This window comes from Ursus arctos, unplaced genomic scaffold (assembly GCF_023065955.2).
Source record: "Ursus arctos isolate Adak ecotype North America unplaced genomic scaffold, UrsArc2.0 scaffold_37, whole genome shotgun sequence".
Lineage (NCBI taxonomy): Eukaryota > Metazoa > Chordata > Mammalia > Carnivora > Ursidae > Ursus > Ursus arctos.
Window position 1 is genome coordinate 20502169 of NW_026623053.1, and position 14367 is coordinate 20516535.

The 14367-nt window shown below is 35.4% G+C and overlaps 1 long non-coding RNA gene across 2 annotated transcripts in view; it reads left to right on the forward strand.

The window, feature by feature from the left end:
- The first annotated feature begins 5276 nt into the window (after positions 1 to 5276).
- LOC113266164 (uncharacterized) overlaps positions 5277 to 14367 on the forward strand; it is a 90111-nt gene continuing 81020 nt past the window's right edge. For both annotated transcript variants that reach the window (XR_008957147.1, XR_008957148.1), the window contains exon 1: positions 5277 to 5392. This is a non-coding gene — a long non-coding RNA (uncharacterized LOC113266164). The remainder of the gene's footprint in view (positions 5393 to 14367) is intronic.

Genomic DNA, 14367 nt, shown 5'->3' on the forward strand with positions numbered 1-14367 from the left:
CACAAATACAACTGGGTGTTTTAATACCTATGATATTAGGTATTAAAATAGTGATATCACCATAGCATCTTCAGATACAAAAGGTAATAATATGAAGGTGTATTGAACAACTTTACCACAGCAACCTTGAAATTTTACATAAAATGGGAGAAATTTCAAAGAAACATAAAAATATTTTTACAAATTTTGGCTGGTTAAATTTGACATGATCTTTTTAGTCCAGATTCCAGCTTCCCAGTCTACACATTTCTTCAGGTCTGCAGTCCCATGTTCACATGCTTACTGCTCCTGCACTTCTTAGTTGAATCTGACACATCGTAGCTCCCATTCATCCTCTTGATCTCAGTTCTGATTTCAGTTGAGACTATGGAGGGTCATTTCACATGAAATTTGATGGAGTTTGAGTTGGCAACATATCACTTTAGTTACTTTTGCTTTTCCTCCCTTGGGACTATCTGCCGGTGAATTTCTTCCTCAGAGTTACTCAGATGTGTGAGGATTTCATACCGCGGGGGAAACCTCCAAGTTTTTTGGGGGGGGCGGGAGTGGTGGACTGAACAGGTGGATAAAATGCTCCCACTTCCCATCCTTTAGGTAGAGAATAATGGCAAGCATTTGGACGCATATCAGGAGATCCTGGCAAAGTTGAGGACCTGTTGCCCAGCATAGTAATCTTGGTAATGCACACTGAAATTGCCTTTTCCTCTGCTCCCGTGTCTTCAAATAAACTAAATCTTTATAAGACCATGGCACAGATTTTGCCCTTGTAGAAACTTAAGATAAGACAATAAAAGAATCTGGAGATTTTTTTTCTACGCTCTTGAAGAAATGCTGCAAAATATACAGCTGTGGGAAATGTTGGTTTCACATAGACCCTCTCTGTACAGCAGAGGGAGAATACCAAACCCTGCCAGCTTTGATAGAACAACAGTATTTGAAATCGAACTACATAGAAAGCCACCTCACTTTGTGTAGGACAAGTTATTCTGACATGATTACAAACATGACTGTACTTAAATAGGTGTAGCGAAAGGAATATTGTGGCTACATGTATATGGATAACACAGTATGATTTACAAATGTTAAAAGTCAGGATCCCAACATTATTAGTAAAGGGTTCAACTAATGTGGTAATTTTATCCAAAGAAATATAAATAAATAAAAAGCTGTGTTTACACTGACATCAGTAAACGCATGTGTGGAATATTGTGTAGGCACTTTTCCCCCTAATTTTTATTACAACAGTCCCAGATAGGTATTATTCACATTTTATAGATGATACAGTGGCCTCAAAGACATTAAGTAGTTTTCCTAGTGAGTGGCAAACAGATGAGTTTGTCACTGTTCTCTTTGTCCCAGACTCTACACTTCTTCATCTGTGCATGCCCTTACTAAATACAACCTGTATTTCTGCCTTGGCCGCCATTCCCAGTGGTCCAGGTCTCTTCCAGGACTGAAGATTTCTCTGAGCCCCCAGTCAGTCGCAGTGCTTCCCTCCGTGTATTTAGGGGTTTATTTAGGTGCTATTCTTTCCCCTGTAAGCAATAACTCCAGTTTGTGGGCACTACTCAGTGGGGTTGAAACCTCAATGTTGACAATTTAAATATCATGCCTTTGTATCTTGGGAGAGCCATCAGTCTTCTGCTCCTTAAGGCAGTTTAGTGTAACCACCTACTTCCCCTTCACAAGAGATGATTGCTGTAATGGGCTGACTCTCTCCTCCTCCTCACCAACGTAGTTCATTAACGACAGATCATATAAAGATGTAATTATGAAAGCAAGTATAAAATGATTTTGTTCACAAATCCTTGAAGAGAGGAACTGAAATGAGCCTTAGGAAAGAAAAAAAAAAATTCCGCCAGAATATTAGCAAATGAATCTAAAACAACTAAAAATAGAGGGGTTTTTTTGTTTGTTTGTTTTGGGCTATGTGGTTTTTTGTTTTGTTTTGTTTGCATGTGTGTGTGTGTTTTGTTTTGTTTTGTTTTTTAACAAAACTCTTTTTTCAAAGACTTAAAAATAAATAAAACCTTGTCACCAGACTTCCTGAAAACTCCAGGAAATGACAGGTCACTCTGATCCCAATGGGAAATGACCTTATGATTAATTAGGTGCAATCTTATAATTTGTATCTAAACATAACTACTGTATTTAAAACGTAAGTGGTAGAAAACTATGGCTTAGGTCATTTAAGTGACTAAACAGATTTCTAAAACAACATCTGCTTGACATTGGAAAATAAGCTATGACTAGGAGTCCAATACTTGTTGAAGAAAAGATTATTCTGATATTCATTAAAGGTGGTAAGAAAGATTTTATTCAAGCAGGGGCCACTGGAATGGGGTTTGTAGCGGGGAGGGTTTGGGCTCAACTCTGAATACAAGAAGAATAAGTGGGATTCATTCAAAGGAGGGTGGGGGTCAGTCAGTGGAAAAACTGCTAAGAGGAAACATCAGGGGCAGAGGAGGATTCTGACTGAACAGACCAACGAGTTTCTTGCTGAAGGTAGGCCAGGATTTTCAAATAATGCCCTGGCAGGGATGGTGAGGGATGAGGAATTTGATCAGATATCACAGGTAGGAGGCTTCTGTCTAAACCAACTTAGCAAGATTCTTGGAAATGCAAAGATTGACTTAGAAGTTCAAAGGTGGAAGCCTACTTGAGAAAATGGCTTAGAGGAGCCTGACTCAGGTTTGGTCAAAAAGAGTGCTTGTCATATTTTACAATGTGCATCCTGCTAAATTCTGTTAGCTATAATATTATCATTAGACTTGTGATTTATAATAACATGTATATCATTTTTTACATGTATATTTGTTTAGAAATGTGAAACTCTAGAGTAGGAAGGGAATTTAGGTGTGATTAAACACAATCTGTTAATTCTATATTGTGGAAATTGTGGTGCAGGAATATGAGAGAGGCAAGGTCAGATCATACATTTTTGTCAGAACTGTTTCTTGGTTTTAGTTTTGTATCATCTTTGTTATATAATACTGAGATATGAACCTACATTTTTAATGTTCAAGAGCTTTTTCCCTTTTAGCAAAAGAACATTGTGTTTTTAAATGAAATTGTTCAATAACTGCATCCAAATCGAATAACATTGGCTTCATTCATAATTTATCAGTTCCTCAAAGAATAACTTTGGAAGCCTATTAACAATGTTTTATAGTTAGGTAGTTCTAACTTCATGCGTTTCTTGATTTGATTCTAGTTGTGTGAACCATTTCCTTTTTATGAGGTTCTTAGGTATACATGATTAATATAAGCCAATATTTGACCAAGTCATAGTCCATTTTCAGGAAAAGATTCCATCAACATCAGATGGGTGAATCATGTGCCTCTGAAGTGTGACTGGTAATATTAATTACAATCTCACTGTCCATTTGGAAGTAAAACTGTGGACGCTCTTTTTGAATAACAGCCACCATTGGCTTACATTTCTACTTCCAGCTGATTAAGTGTGAATATATGATTCTGAATTTACCCTCACATAGATTTTCCATGTTCCTTTGAATGAAAAACAGTACATGTTAAGGATATTTAATTTTATGCCATATGCTTATCAGATAGCAGCCTCTGATCTTACTTTTAATTGATTTTGAACAACAAATATACACAAGATCGCCTTTTACAGAATCTAGTTATAGTGTCATTGATTTACTTGAGATATCATATAGCAAGTTCTCCATGCTTTATAGAGTGTCCTGGGTTCCACTGATCTTGGCAAAAGCTCTCAGCCATCATTTCAAAGCCAGCATTTATATTGGAAGCTAACTAATTTATCATGAATTCTACATAAAATAGCATCTGATAACATGTTCTACTTTTGAAATTGCGAAAGTATTCAATATTTCAGGGTAAGTTGTAATTCTCTCAATTTGGATTCCATTTGAATTATAGAACCCCAGAACAGAAATATGCTGATGACAAGAAACTTGTCCTCTAAATTGTACATATTTCTTAAATGCCCTAAGCAAGGTGGGATCAAAGATAGTGAGAAACTTGCCTTGAAATATGATTGATCTCAACTTCAGGGCCTGGGATAATTATGTTAGCTTCTTGCAACTATTTCCTTAATAATCAAGAATTTAAATTTTTCATCATCTTGCCAGAACCAAAATTACTCTCCCTTGCTACATATACTATGTCTCAAAAAAAACTAGTGTTTAGAAAAACTACATTACTTATTCATTTTACATTTTTAATTTAGATTTGTGGTGCTCCTTGTTGCCTACATAAAGGTTAGCTATTATTATAATTGTTGACAGAAGAATTTGTGAGAACCACTAACAAAAATCAATCATTTTAATTAGAGTCCTATATTGAAACTCACAGGGGTGAATAGCAGTGACAAAATTTGTTAACCCTTTACTTCATTAAAGAAAGTACACGATATTTACGAATATTATTTCATTTACTCTTCATTTAACCATCTGTGGTCATTCTGTTTTCCTCTTTTGCAGGTGTGGTCATCTACTTTGACCAAAGCCACACAGGTATAATCTGAGCCTGGGCCATTGCCTCTTAACTATTATGTGTACTGCTGCCCAAATCTTAAAACCTATCATACCCTAATGAACACACGCACACACATACACACTCCATGCCCACCATCAACAGCAGCAACATCAGCATTGTCTTATTATCTTGTTGTCTAAGACTTGGCAAAATTTGAATTACAAATGTAAATTATAAAAACGGTTAGAAGTAATGAGACTTGAGAAGGCTTTAAGTAAGGAAGGAGGCTAAAAGTATTACTTTTAATCAATGTCATGTCAACAGGTATATGTAAAACAAGAAAAATTGTGAAATTATGATTAATGATATTGATAATAACTCTTATTGTCTATGAGTGACCAGTATGTGTAAGACACGTCACATGTACCATTGTCTTTAAGCTTTCAATTACCTCTCAGACATTTATTATCTCTAATAAGGATGATTGATTCAGAAAGGTAAAGTTAACTTGTTAAAAATAGCCAAGGTAGTTAATGGTAAAGTCATAATTAAATTAATTCCTATAAGAAAGGAGTTCTGTTCACCCAGTTATGTTGGCTTTCATTACAAACGTAGTAAGGGGATTTATTTAACGACTGAACTGTGTCAGATGACTACAGTAAAAATGGTGGGGATTAAATAATTGACAAAAAAAATTCAAGATAGTCATTGTGATTTAGTTGAGCAGTGCATTTATATTTCTTTGATAATTTTTGTTAAATTAGCAAGTATTTTAGCTTGTTAATGATATGCAGTCTTTTCCATTACTAAGAAATGACAGAAGAAAGAAAGAAAGAAGAAAGAAAGAAAGAAAGAAAGAAAGAAAGAAAGAAAGAAAGAAAGAAAGAAAACGGGGAAAAAAGAGAAAAAAACAGAAGAAAGAACAAGAGAGGTAAGAAATGAAAATCTATTGCAAAGATGAGACAGATACATAAATACTAAAAGCAGATGTAAGGAAGTAAGAAATATGAGATTAAAGGAGTAAATATTGTATTGAAAGACTATTAGTTAATTTCCTTGTACCATATATATATTTCTTGCATGTGGTAGTGCTGTATTACTATAAAGGAGACTCAGAAGATAATGATTTCTCCTCTCCAAAGCCAAGTATAATGAAATGAGTGAAAATTAAAGAAAAGTGGACAGTGATGTAGGAAATGGGCTTCAGAGCCAGTGGCCAAAAAGAATTCTTGAGAGGTCTTCGGTGCAAAAAGGTGGTTTTACTAAAGCACGGGACAGGACCCGTGGGCAGAAAGAGCTGAACTGGGGTTGTTGGAGGGTGTCTGATTATATACTCTCAAGTTGGGAGGGGGTTAGGGACAGCACAAGCCTCCAAGGCATTTTGGAAGCAAGGTTTCCAGGATCCTGGGGGGGGGGGGTCTAGCTATTGTTAGGAAAGGTCATCTATTGCTATTTAGTAAAAAGGCGACCCTTCAGATATATATCAGTGGCCCATATGCATTGCCAAACTATACCTTGAGGGATAGAGAGATAAAGGAAGATTCCAAAGGAATTTTTATATGTTAAAGAAGACTTACAGAGTCAGTGGGGGGTGGGGGGTTGGCGGGATAATGTTAAACTAAGATTTGCCCTTAGCATTAACGTGGAGGCGACTGCGTTCCTCTAGGAACCTCACCCTCACCATTTCAAGGACTTGTCAATGAACTGTAAGTAGCATGGAAATTTAGGTGTTGGGTTTTTTTGTTGTTTTTTTTTTTTTTTTTTTTTTGCTTTTGTTTCCCACTTCAGGCAATATGACAATTCCGAGATTATGGACAGGTTTCGATAATATTGTTGATAGTTATTATCCTTTATCAAATGCCTCAGATATGAAAGGTACATCATATATATCTTTCATTAGATGCGAAAGCGTTCTCTTCCTTTTGTCTTCTTTCTCTAACCACTTCATATTGAGGCAATTTGTGTCTTTTTCCTTGTCTGCTATTTGTTTTTTCTTTTGAGGAAAGACATAAAGAGATTAATGAAAAAGAAGAAAAGTTACTTTGTTTTCACATTTACTATGAGGTAACAAATTGTAAGCTTGTTAGTGAAGGAAGGGTTGTGCATTTAAATTCTTATTTCTTGGGGCGCCTGGGTGGCGCAGTCATTAAGCGTCTGCCTTCGGCTCAGGGCGTGATCCCGGCATTCTGGGATCGAGCCCCACATCAGGCTCCTCTGCTAGGAGCCTGCTTCTCCCTCTTCCACTCCCCCTGCTTGTGTTCCCTCTCTCGCTGGCTGTCTCTCTCTGTCAAATAAATTAATTAATTAATTAAAAAAAAAACCTCTTATTTCTTACCTTCATGTTTAATACCGTTCTCTATTTACAGATTTCTTTAATGTATTCATTGCCTTGTTGCTGGCAATCTCAACTTGATTTTTCTGTCTCCTCTGCTCTAAGAGTGAAGTTCATCAGGGGCTGGTCACCAAGGCTCTTTGTCCTTATCACCTTTTCTTTCAGTGTCATAAGTATTGATAGGATGTCCCTGATACCACCTCCTCATACAAGGTCACAATTCAGGTGTCACCTTCCCAAATGACATCTCTGAAAATTGCTGGATTAGAAAAACAAGAAGAGTTCTGATTTATGGAAAATACGTCCTTTATGTACTGCCCGTACCAATTGAATCTCCTACAGATACCAGAAGAATTCAACTTCCTGATAGTTATAATTGGGTTTAAGTCACCTAAACAGAATCTGGATGATTATGTAAGAGCTGGAGGAGAGGCAAAGTGATTAGCTGGATGTAGCTAAGATGTCACAATGGCTTAACTTAAAGTTTAGTGAATGTTCTAAGTGATGTGGAAATGTTGAGGTTTGGAGCCTACGGCCAAGAAAGAATTCTTGAAACTTATCAGTGCAAAAAGGTGTTATTATTAAAGCACAGGGACAGGACCCATGGGCAGAAAGAGCTGCTGCCCCGGGGTTGTGAGGGGTGACTGATTCTATACTATGGAGTTGGGGGCATAAAGACAAGGGAGGTTTCCAGAAGGATTTTCATATGCTAAAGAAGACTCAACAGGATCCTGGAGGCCTGGCTATTACCAAGCTAAGCTTGTTTTTCCCTCTAGCAAAGCATTAACACTAAGATGTTGGGAGTTCCTGGAGGAATGTCTTCCTCTGCCTGCCTCAAGTTTTTGTCAATGGACTGCAGATTATAAGGAAATTTAATTTTATCTACATTTCTTCCTGCCTTTGTTCCCCCACATCATAAGCACTTTACTAGCATTCTTTCACATAATCATTGAAAATGCACTATGAGATAAGTAACATTTTTATACCTATTTGTTCCATGGGAAAAGAAACTGAGGCACAGAGAAATTAACTCCTCTAAGCTCCTACATTTAGTCACTTGTGGCACACAGGTTCTGAGGCAGGTCTTTCTTTCCTTTTTTTTTTTTTTTTTTTTAAGATTTTCTTTTTTTTTTTTTTTAAGTAATCTCTATCCCCAACGTGGAGCTCAAACTCAAAACCCCAAGATCAGGAGTTAGCTGAGCCATCCAGGGATTTCTAAGGCAGGTTTTTCTTTTTCTTTTCTTTTTTTTAAATGATTTTTTATTATATTGTGTTAGTCACCATACAGTACATCCCCGGATTCCGATGTAAAGTTCGATGCTTCATTAGTTGCGTATAACACCCAGTGCACCATGCAATACGTGCCCTCCTTACTACCCATCACCGGTCTATCCCAATCCCCCACCCCCCTCCCCTCTGAGGCCCTCAGTTTGTTTCTCATAGTCCATAGTCTCTCATGTTTCATTCCCCCTTCTGATTACCCCCCCCCTTTCTTTATCCCTTTCTTCCCCTACCGATCATCCTAGTTCTTATGTTCCATAGATGAGAGAAATCATATGATAGTTGTCTTTCTCTGCCTGACTAATTTCATTTAGCATTATCTCCTCCAGTGCCGTCCATGTTGCTGCAAATGTTGAGAATTCGTTCTTTCTGATAGCTGAGTAATATTCCATTGTATATATGGACCACAGCTTCTTAATCCAGTCATCTGTTGAAGGGCATCTCAGCTCCTTCCATGATTTAGCTATTGTGGACAATGCTGCTATGACATTGGGGTGCATATGGCCCTTCTCTTCACTACGTCTGTATCTTTGGGGCAAATACCCAGTAGTGCAATGGCTGGATCATAGGGTAGCTCAATTTTTAACTTTTTAAGGGACCTCCACACTGTTTTCCAGAGTGGCTGTACCAACTTGCATTCCCACCAACAATGTAGGAGGGATCCCCTTTCTCCACATCCTCTCCAACAATTGTTGTTTCTTGCCTTGTCTATTTTTGCCATTCTAACTGGCGTAAGGTGGTATCTCAGTGTGGTTTTGATTTGAATTTCCCTGATGGCTAATGATTTTGAACATTTTTTCATGTGTCTGTTAGCCATTTGTATGTCTTCATTGGAAAAGTGTCTGTTCATATCTTCTGCCCATTTTTTGATTTGTTTGTTTCTCGTGTATTGAGTTTGAGAAGTTCTTTGTAGATCTTGGATACCAGTCCTTTATCTGTAGTGTCCTTTGCAAATATATTCTCCCATTCCGTGGGCTGTAAGGCAGGTTTTTCTGATTCTAGAATTCACTACCATGCTTTCTATTCCCCCATGAGAAAAATACAATATTACCAGTTTTCTTTCCTTTAGCAGATGAATCCTTGAGGTTAATGATAATCAGTCTCTCTCCATATGACAACAGATAATTACTTTGTGTTTTGTAAAATTTTCATTGTGACCTCTTGATTTCGTCTTTAAAAAGAGAGCAGGAGAAAATGTCACATAAAATCTTGGTGATTATTTTCAAAGCTACTGTAAAACAAATTTAGAAAACAAAGGCTAAAAATACACAAAGAACAAGGCTGAGAAAGAGAATTGAGTAGAAATTAATTAGTTTCCATGTCTCTTCAGTCTTCTTGACAACATAGAAACCTATGATTTCACAGATCTTAGACTTTATTTTGTAATTCATAACTGATCTACACATTTACATAACTTATTTGGAAATTTTTTCTGACCTATTTAAAGACCAAAGGAGTCTTCTCAATGTGCATGGCAAGTTAATATTTTGAAACAGAGGAAAATGTTTCAAAATGAGACTGATGGAGCACGCAAACCCTGAGCAATGTACCAAGACAACAAACTTTGGAATTCTATTTACACTCATAATAATTAAAACAAAAGCTTTATATAAAATAACTTATTTATTATAAAAATCTCTGGGTGGCAGTTACTATTAATCTGATTTTACTAACAAGTATACTGAGATTTATATTGAGCAACTTGTATTTTACTTAAACAAAAATAAGCAGTAATTTAGGATGCAGAAAAGCTAAAAGCATAAGCTACGTTCCTAATTATTGACACACTTCTCCATCTTTTTCTTTACTATTATACTCTGAGGACAGAGTCCATGTATTCCACTTACTGTTACTACTGTATTAACAATGGCAATTTAAGTACCAAATATCGAATCATAGTTCAATATATATAGTCCCATTGTTGGATATACTGTACAGATACTTGAATTTCAAGAAATCTATTCAGATGTTTTTGCTCAATCTCAGAATATCTGTTGGAGTTTGTCTCATTGTGGTAGATCACTATACTCAGTAGGATGAAGATTTGTTTTTTATTTATGCTTATCAACACTTGTCCTGTTTGGGTCATTAACAGCTTTGGAGTAATACTTGCTTTGGTCCTGGGAAGATATTAAAAAGTATTTACTTTTTCTCCCTATTTAATTAACTCATTAAGGTGATGGATGTTAACCAACAATATAATGAACAGAAAGAACAAAAGCTAAACTTGGAGTAGAATAATGCCAGATGTCATGTAATAGTATACTTTTGGGGAAAGATGAGGAAAGTAAGACAAACTGTTTTTTCTACTAACAATTTGATAAAACTCTTATTAAGAGAGTGATAACTGATGCTTATATAAACTTTTCTGTTAATATCTGTCAATAGATATTACTAGTACCCCTCGATTCTTTCTGTAGAACAATCTCATATGGCTGTGCCTTAGAATGACAGCTCATTAACTTGACAGAGATGTGTTCCTACCATCAAATTTTCTGCAAATTAATTCAGACATATTTTCACTCCTTTTTTTTCTCTTTAAGGACTATCCATAAGAAAAGTTTTTAACTATGAGTTTTAAAACGTTTTCTTATATGCCAAAATAAAAATAAAAGATATTTCTTATTGTTTGTGATCTTGACGTGCTTTTCCAGTGATTTCGTTGCTGTACTGTCTCCATTTTTTGTAAGTAAAATTGTCATATACAATGCATTTGTATGACCTAGAAATCAGGTAAGAAAACAGCAATCTCTATGACTATTCTGTAAACAGTGATAGGTCACTGATGATAGTCTAATCTGAGTGGTAAGAAAGGAAGATACATTTTGTTACATTTTTCATTGAAACCTGCCTTTTTTTCCTTTAGCCAATATCCTTGATGTGAGTTAATCTGAGCAAATTGGTGAACAATTTTTCCGAAATAGGTAAAGAACACTATTTGAAGATTATAAAGAATTTACTGTGTAGAATTGAAATCGCAAGTTATTACTCAAAGGAAGCTCTGAGTATCAAGTCTCAATGATTTATTCTCTCTATATATTTATAATTTCAAATCAGATTCAGTATTCTCAAAGAAGGGCATTATAAATAAAATAGTCAATCTCAAAAACAATTTATGATGATGAATAAATATTCAAGCTTAATTTATTTTGATGGATTTGATATAGCTGAAACAGAGGGAAATTAATTTCATGTTGCACTTTTATTCTAGAAATTATTTGTTCTTTATACTTGGATATCAGGTAAAGACCAACCACCAGGTCTCTGTTGCAGCTGCAACTGCAGCTGCTGCTTTAATAAGCTCAGAAAACACCATTTCCTCACCTTTTCTCTTTGCTCTGTTGAGTCTTAGATCCTAGTGCTTTGCCATGTGTGTAATGTTGAAAAACCCATGAGCCTAATTGACCTCCAAATTCCTACTGTATGAAAATAATCTACTTCTTTGTGGTTTTGATTTGCATTTCTCTAATTAGAGATGTTGAACAACCTTTTCATGTACCTGTTGCCTGTTTGTACCTCTTCTTTAGAGAAATGTCTATTCAAATCCGTTGCCCACTTTTTAATCAGTTTTTTTTTTTTTTTTTTTTTGCGCTTGAGTTGCAGGAGTTCCTACAGTTAACAACATGGTGTCATGAACTTAAAAACTTAAGAGGATAAATCTCATGCTAAATATTCTTAACACAAACACACACACACACACACACACAGGAAAGAACAGCAAGGGGACTTTTAGAGGTGGTGGATATGTTTATTATCCAGAGATATGTTGGTAAGAATAGAGTGACATATTAATGAAATAATCAGTTATATTCAGTAGCTTTATTGAGATTTGGGGAATTTTAATTTAAGATACATATTTTACCATATAGAAAATGAGCACTGTTTTATTATTATTTTTAACTTAACCACAGATGCAACTTTTCTATCACTGGTTGCTAAGCAAACAAATGATCCCAACTTTGTGGTATCTATCTGTGTCACTTCGACAATGTCTATGAAAACATGGAAATGTATAAACATGACATTTGTATTTCAGAAAATTTTTTCACGCTGAATGTGAATAGAAAAAAAGATGAATAAATTCACGGTATTGACTTAACATTTATATGACTAGGAAATGAGCATAACATTTTTCTTTCCTTCAGGCACAAAGTTGATATTCCCTCATGGCATTATTCTCTAGTCTTACAAAAGTTCTTGTGTGTGGCAAGAAGTCCTTTTCCTACTTGACTTTGCAGATTAATTGAACTATAGGTGTACAAATGCATTCATGAATTTTATTTCCATCTTTTTTCAACTCTACATGCATATGCATATATATATCACACTGAATTAAAACATGTTAATATTATTTTATATTTTTCATTAATATGTTTTATGTGACATACAGGCAATCTAAAAAACTTCATAATCAGCAAGAAATAGGAGAATCCAACCTATACATTAATGATGGGTTTCTGAAAAAACATAAGCTAAATTTGAGCCTTATTTAGATAGAGTCCACAAGTAATTTTTAAAAATCTGTAATATCTTGAATAACTAAGAGATTTAATGCAAATTAAATGTCCCACAAAAATTCTCCTTGAGATTGTAAGTGTATTGTGTAATGGATTGACTATGTTTGTAGAGTTTGGTGAAGTTTCTTCGTAACTGTGCTTCTTCACTTGGGCAAGTAATTTAAGATTCATATTATCTTTGTGGAAAGCAAACAGTACAAAAAAAATTTTTTTTTAAAGAAAGGATTACTGGGATAAGCCAGTGATGGGTATTAAGGAGAGCACATATTGCATGGTGCACTGGGTGTTACATGCAAATAATGAATCATGGAACATTACATCAAAACCTAAGGATATACTGTATGGTGACTAACATAACATAATAAAAAATTATTATAAAAAAAGAAAAAAGAAACAGCAAATAAATAAATAAAATAAAAAAGAGAGAATCAGCATAACACCAACAACAAAAACTAACAATAGTAACAAAAGCCTTTAGAGATTTGTGGGAGTACTAGTCAGGGTTATCCAGAGAAGCAGAACCAATAGGATATGTATACAGACACATATATAAAGAGATGTATTATAAAGAATTGGCTTATTTAATTATGTATGGCTTAGGTAAATATGGAGGCTGTCAAGTCTAAAGATCTGTAATTGGCATATTGAAGACCCTAGAGAGCAGATGGTGTAACTCCAGTCTGAAGACTGGCAGTCTTGAGACCAAGGAAGAGCTGTTGTTTCAGTTTGAGTCTGAAGGCAAAAAAAAAAAAAAAAAAAAATGTTGCCCTAGCTAGACGGCAGTCAGGCATGAGGAATTCCCTTATACTCGAGGGATTGTCAGACTTTTTGCTTTATTCAGGCCTTCAACTGACTGAATAAGGCCCACACATTATGGATGGAAACCCACTTTGATCAGTCTATCAGTTTAAATGTTAATTTCATCCAGACATTTCACAGTAATACCCAGAATACTGTTTGATCAAATATTAGGACAACCCAGTAAGGTTGATACATAAAATTATCACAGTAGAGTTAATTAGAAATTATGTAGTTGTAAGGCCTTTCACAGTGTTTAACATATAGTAAATACTAAGAAGATGGCACATATTAATAATAGTAGTAATTAGTTGTAAAATTGCAACAATTCATTAAACATAGACCTTGCAATAGGTATGGGGTAGTGAGCATTGTATATTCTTTTTAGAATGGTTATGATTGAAATTAGTATGATAGTCTCAGTTCTGCTTATATCACAGAGATCAAGGGCCAAAGCCATCCTACTTAATTCTCTAGGACTTTTCATTTCCAAGTAGATTCAAACAAAGCCACTCTGGGTCTTAGGGTATTATACTACAACTTTCTCATAGTTGATGTATGATCCCAGACATGTGCTAGGGACCCAACTGTTACATTTGGTCTCCAAATAACTAGTAAAGCCTGGACCACTGAGTAATAATTTATGGCATGACCTAAATTCAGGAGCTCATAGAGAGATGCTAAAAGAGTCCTTCCAAAGCAAATCTCTTTGCCAAGGCAGAGTGCCCAGTGTAAATTGATGCTGGTTGTATAATGTTGGAGGAGAATGAAATGACAAGCTTACCTTGGCATATTTTTATGGAAGTATATGGTTTTTGTTTTTCTCATCCTGAGGTTGGTCTTATTGGAGTTTGGCAGGAGATAACTGTTGACTTGGCTACTATGACTCCCAGCTGGAGTCTTTATATGCAAGATACAGGTTTATTTTCTTTAAGTGACTTCAAGAATTCAAACAGCCATAGCTAATTTGTGGAAAGT